The sequence below is a fragment of the Berghia stephanieae genome, unplaced genomic scaffold (genome assembly GCF_034508935.2).
Source record: "Berghia stephanieae isolate SIO BIC M18660-M18661 unplaced genomic scaffold, UCSD_Bste_1.3 scaffold5061, whole genome shotgun sequence".
Classification (NCBI taxonomy): Eukaryota; Metazoa; Mollusca; class Gastropoda; order Nudibranchia; family Aeolidiidae; genus Berghia; species Berghia stephanieae.
The window spans coordinates 1-6,041 of NW_027626469.1; the positions used below are offsets into that span (position 1 = coordinate 1).

The 6,041-nt window shown below is 37.4% G+C and overlaps 1 long non-coding RNA gene across 1 annotated transcript; it reads right to left on the reverse strand.

The window, feature by feature from the left end:
- Positions 1-3,552: 3,552 nt before the first annotated feature.
- Positions 3,553-4,859, reverse strand: LOC144961942 (uncharacterized; the record flags this gene model as incomplete). The annotated part of the gene is made up of 2 exons (XR_013643316.1): positions 3,553-3,664; positions 4,716-4,859. It is a non-coding gene; the product is annotated as an uncharacterized LOC144961942 (long non-coding RNA).
- Positions 4,860-6,041: the final 1,182 nt, after the last annotated feature.

The window sequence follows — 6,041 nt, forward strand, 5'->3', positions numbered from 1 at the left end:
TGGTCATGAGAAAATTTGGGGTGGGGTTTTAGTAGTGGGTGGTTTTTGTAAAGGGGGCGGTGTGGTGGTTTTGTAGTATTGGTAGTGATGATGTGTGGTGTGGTGGTTGTAGTACAATGGTGTGATGATGATGTGGTGGTGGTAATTGTGGTTGTAGAAAAATTTGTAGTGATGATGATGTGGTGGTTTGTAGTAGCAGTGGTGGTGGTAGTGATGAAGATGAGGTGGTGGTGGTGCTTGTAGTAGTAGTGGTAGTGATGATCATGTGGTGGTGATTGTAGTAGTGGTGGTAGTGATGATGATGTGGTGTTGGTGGTTGCATAGTTGTGGTAGTAATGATGATGTGGTGGTGGTTGTAGTAATAGTGGTAATGGTGGTTGTAGTACAAAGGGTAGTGATGATGATGTGGGTGGTGGTAATGTGGTTGTAGTACAAATGGTAGTGATATGATGTGGTAGTGGTGGTTGTAGTAGGGGTGGTAATGGTGGTTGTAGTACAAATGCAGTGAGATGATGTGGTAGTGGGGTTTGTAGTGTTGTAGTAGTGGTAATGATGATGTGGTGGTGGTGGTGGTGTTTTAGTAGTAGTGTATGATGATGGTGTAAAGTAGTGGTAGTGGTAGTGATGTTGATGTTGTAGTGGTGGTTATAGTATTATGGTAGTTGCAGTGATGATGATGTGGTGGTGGTGGTTGCAGTAGTAGTGGTAGTGATGATGTGGTGGTGGTTGTAGTGGTAGGGGTAATGATGATGTGGGGGTGGTGGTTGGTGTAGTAGTGGTAGTGATGATGTGGTGGTGGTTTGTAGTAGTAGCGGGGGTAATGATGTGTGGTGGTGGTGGTTGTGTATAGTGGTAATGTTGATGTGGTGGTGGTGGTTGTAGTAGTAGTGGTTTAATGATGATGTGGTGGTGGTGGTTGTGTAGAGTGGTAGTGATAATGATTTTGGTGGTGGTTGTAGTAGTATAGGTCGTGATGATGATGTGTGTGGTGGTTGTAGTAGTAAAGTAGTTATAGTGATGGGGATGTGGAGGTGTTGGTCGAGTAGTAGTGAGATGATGTGGCGGGTGGTGGTTTTAGTAGTAATGAGTAGTAATGGTAGTGATGATGATGTGGTGGTGGTGGTGGTTGTATTAGTTGTGGTAGTGATGGTAGTTGTAGTGGTAGTTATGATGATCTGGTGGGGTGGGGGTTGCAGTAGTAGTTGTGGTACTGATGAGATGTGGTGGTGGTTGTAGTAGAAAGTGGTAGTAAATGATGATGTTGTGGTTGTTGCAGTAGGTAGTGGTAGTGATGATGGTTGTAAAAACTAGTGGCAGTGATGATGATGTGTGGTTGAAGAGGGGGGGGGGGGGGGGGGGGGGGTATCCTTGGTGAAAATGGACCTGACCTGAATTTGACGGAAAGTTGCCCGGAACCCGGAAATTTTTGCCCCAACCGGAGTTTTTTTCCGTGAAACCCGAAGTTTTGGCATCACGCAATAAATGCTTAAAAAACTGATTTCCCCCCCTTATTGTAATGGACTCCAAATTTGGCGCTGGGCAAAAGTCATTTATCTTATTCCAGGACAAATCACATAGAGACAATGGGGCGACTTTGTTTAGTGGTATGACACTCGCTTTCGGATCGGAAGGTCCGGGGTTCAAACCTCGCTCGGCGCATAGTTGAGTCCTTGGAAAAGGCTCTTTACTCACTTTCTCTCACCACACTCAGGTGTAAAATGAGTCCCTGGCCGTTAACAGCGTTGTCTTTGTCCGAAAATTGTAATATCGCCAAACGGGCGTCATGTCTCTTTCCTACATGTTAAAACCTGTAAAGGGAGCTCTATAAAAATGACTGAAACTCTTCGACAAACGAAGATTCAATTATTTTTAAAAAATAAGGGCATAAATTGGAGAGGAGAGTGATAAATCCCAATACATTAAAATAGTGGGTGTTTAATTTTACGGGAAAAGAAATGACTGCCATAATTTATGGAGAAGGAATGCTAAATAAGCATGCATTCGTATAGGTAAAGATGATTCATCAAAATCATATTCCTGCCTCTGGAATTTATTTGACATAGTCAGAAAAAAAAATCATCATTATCATCTTTAACTTCTAGCCATGACCTTTTGAATTTATTCCTCACATCTTTATCGATGCTCGACAAGTCTAAATTGCGATCCACGAACAGCAAAGCCTTGTGAGAAATTAGAATAATGTAGCAATGAGCAAACTTGATTTTCAATCAGTAAATGACAGAAAAAAAAACTTAAATAAATATGACTTCTGGCCAATACACTGAATTTTAAGTAGAAGTGAATTATAAAGAAGAAACTTCGGCAGGCGTAGCGGAAAAATTAAAAGAATCGAAATGAAGGTAAATCGCCACAAAACAGCAAGCTCACTTGGGCTTGAGCAAACAATGGCAAAAAAACGTCCTGATTGCACGGGATTAATTAGGCTACTTACCATTGTTCCTTATAATCAGGTACTCAATCAGTGAAGAAACGGTCAACCAGTTTGTTTACAACGTGAGGCAATCGAAAGTGCTGTAGAATCAAACCTAAACTTTCGATTTAAAGGGTGTCTACATAACATTCGAAATTTACTTTATCATATTTTTGAGACTCGCCAGGTAAATGTGGCAATTTTGGCTTAGATGAAACAGTGAAATTTATCGCTCGGTGGCCCCAGTTAAAATTGGCTACAGTTGGGATCACGACAGGTTTGGAAAGTGAAAAAATAATTTAACGAAGGATGTGTGAAAATACCCAGGGATGTGTTCATTTCAGTTAATTGACTGAGAATTTACAGGTCTAATGTTAAAAAGTTGCTGTTGAACAGGACCCCTTGTAAAGCGCTTTGAGCACATTTAGTGGATTATTGCGCTATATAAGAGCTCAATTTATTATTATTTATTAATGGTTAAATGGGAAGAGAAGAGACCATGTCAATGATTTCAGCACTTGATAAGCATTAAGCTACAAATAATCTATTAAAATAAAAACAAAATTGTGATTAGCTGTTCTTTTTGGGGCAGGTGGGGGGTCTTTCTTTTTCAAAACCATAGGGTTTGAGCTAAAACTATGAAAGAAGCTAAAAATTTTCTCAATCGACACCTGAAGACCAAAATACGAAAATTAAAACTTGAAATTATGCAACAATTATTACATCATCGTGGCTATTATAACTTGTATCTCGTTATAGCATCATAACTTGTTTTGAACATAAACCATCTAGAAAACGGATATAAGGGGGGAGAAGACACAACAAGTGACCCGCCTCCGACTATGGGAAGTCCTTGATTTAAATAAAAAGATATTGAGCTTATCAAGATATCGCATAGAAAAACCATCAATATGATCTGAGAAAATTCACAACTTTTTTCATAAAAAAATAAAAGCAGCTCCACAAAGATTCTGTCGTTCTTTTCGACCAAGAGTATCACAAACTTGCAAGGACTAACGGTAACCCCATTCATACCTCTAATTTATTGAATCCTCCACAATGCGGTCGTATTCCTGTTGGTACTCTCTGCCTGCTTCTTATGGATTCAAACCCCACTTTGGTCATGTACAATTCTTTTGGCCCTTCTCCAGCTCCACTTCCACCTTGGACGTGTCCTTGACCTTGGTCTTACCGTCCAGCAGCCCCATCTTCCTTGGCCTCTGCCTTTTTGTTCTGAAGAGAAATATGGATACAACAATGATTCTTGTAAGTAAAGAAAAAAGATTACACCCATCGAACTGGAATTTAACCAGTTTCTACAATGTGAAATGGACAATAGCAATCGATTGCTATCCTTTGGATAGGATGCTAGTCTATCGCAAAGCGCTTTCGCCTGACAAACAGACCCTGCTATCCAATCACGCTTAATGGACAGAGGGTTCAGAAAAATCTCGACTCAACCTGGGACAGACCTCTGTAATTTTGAGAGAAAATTTTTTTTTGTTTTTAGTCGGTTTTAATTCATTTAATCAAAATTAATTTATTACTTTGGTTTTTTTTTTGTATTGTCCAATACACAAGTCACACTCGCCTTATATACTTTCTATTCATTTTGACCGGACTACTAAGACAAAGCCTACCACTTTAATGATGAAAAAAAATAAATTAAAATATGGGTAACAAACCTAAAAAAATCAGGCACAAGAGGAAAAAAATTGGGAAATGTGTAAAACCGATGCTTTAAGGTTTTTCTGTACTTCTCCGTCGGAAAAGAACACCCCCTTGCAACTTCAATGTTACAAAAGCTTGATTACAAAAAATATAAAATAATATTCTTTAAGAAATCAGGATTAGAACAAAAACACTCGCAAAAAAATAGAAAAGCAAAACAAAATAGGATGGTTTTAATTTTACAATATTGTAAAGGGAAAACCAATGTTTATCTGCATAAGTATTTAAGTTTAGATTCAATGTCTCCTTAACAAAAATGTAGATTCCGTTTTGTTTTTACTTAAATCGCAAATAGTGAAAGCATGAAAGAAATATGAGGACATACAAATTCTATTCTAAATTTTGACATGCATAATTTCTATGCAAATCCTCAAAACAGTACAAAGATATTATGATAAACGGGTATTTTATAGCCAAATGACGTTGAAATAAATAGATAAAACAACCTGATTGTGGGCCAGAGCTATAAAATTCAGCTCCATGGGGCTGATGGCTTTGTAGGACTAAATAAAAAGAAAAAGAACAACGCTTAAAACCTTATGAAAAAAAGTACCTTTTTGTTGTCGTCAGTGAAATCTTTTTCCTCCGCAACTGCCTCGCAGCCTCTGTCGCACTCTTTGCTTGTTTGATACTGGCCTCGCTCTCAGCCATCAGGTTGGCTTCCCTGGCAATCAAAGTTACCAGACGACGTAAAACCCTGGCAGAAGTTTGGAAAATAAAAACAATATATGCAATGTGTGCTCATTTCCACAGCATAACCATAACAACTATGCTTGATCTATTTTGTTTTGGACAATTTTAAAATAAAATCCTATTATCAAGGCAATGAACAAAAAAAAATTATCTCCCCTTCCTCCTCCCAAACCCCAAAAAAATGAATGCAAGAAAAAAATTCAAAAAAATCTATGAGATTTTTGCATGGCGCAATATCCCTTAAACACGACCAATGCGCTTTTATTAGCCAATAAAACACACAAAGCAAGAAAAGACATGATGCCATTAGACGATATTACAATTTTTAACTCATAGAGACAATGCGGTTAATGGCCAGATACTCACTATACACTGAGTATGGGGAGAGATGTGAGTGAAATAAGAGCCTTATATTTCAGCATCAGCCACAGTGATGCAGTCAACATATGGGCTCAAGAAAAAAAAAGTTTAAATGCCAACAGCAGAGTTTAAACCCCGATTTCCCGGGTTGAAAGTACTGTGTCTTAATTCACTAGGGCCCTCCCATACCCTATTTAGATTTATGGGGAAAAAATTTTTGCTAATTTGCTATGACTCTGAGTAATCCGATTAAATAAAATTGATATAAGTATAAGCAAACAATGCCGTCATGAGGAAAAAGACTATGTGGCCACATAGTACAAATAAAAAATACAATCTTTTTCCTCAAGATTAAAAAACAGATTTTGCAAAGATATCAAAATAAATATTACTGTAACAAAGGTGTTAAAATCTAAATAAAAAACAAACAAAGAAAGCAAAAAAAATAAGCCGGTGTGTTTTAAAAATAAAATCGAGATCAGAGACAGATAAATTTGCAAGACAATTGCTACAGAGTAATGAAGCAGCACTTACTAAATGCATGTTGTTATAAATGATTATATAGGGAAAATGAATTGGGACTTTGACTCCTTGTTATATTGTTATTGTCATTTAAAAATTCTACAATTTAAAATTTTTCAATACTTTAAACAGATATAACTGCAATACTTTGTTGGGAGACACTGAGCTTTTGTTTCAAATTTCTTGTTGAAGACTTTAATTTAATTCCCAGCTTTTCAAACAATTCGTTTTATTTTTGTTGGGCTTTTTGTGTGAATGTCAAAAAAATGACAATTGTTATACTTCCATTTTCCTTTTTTTCTAT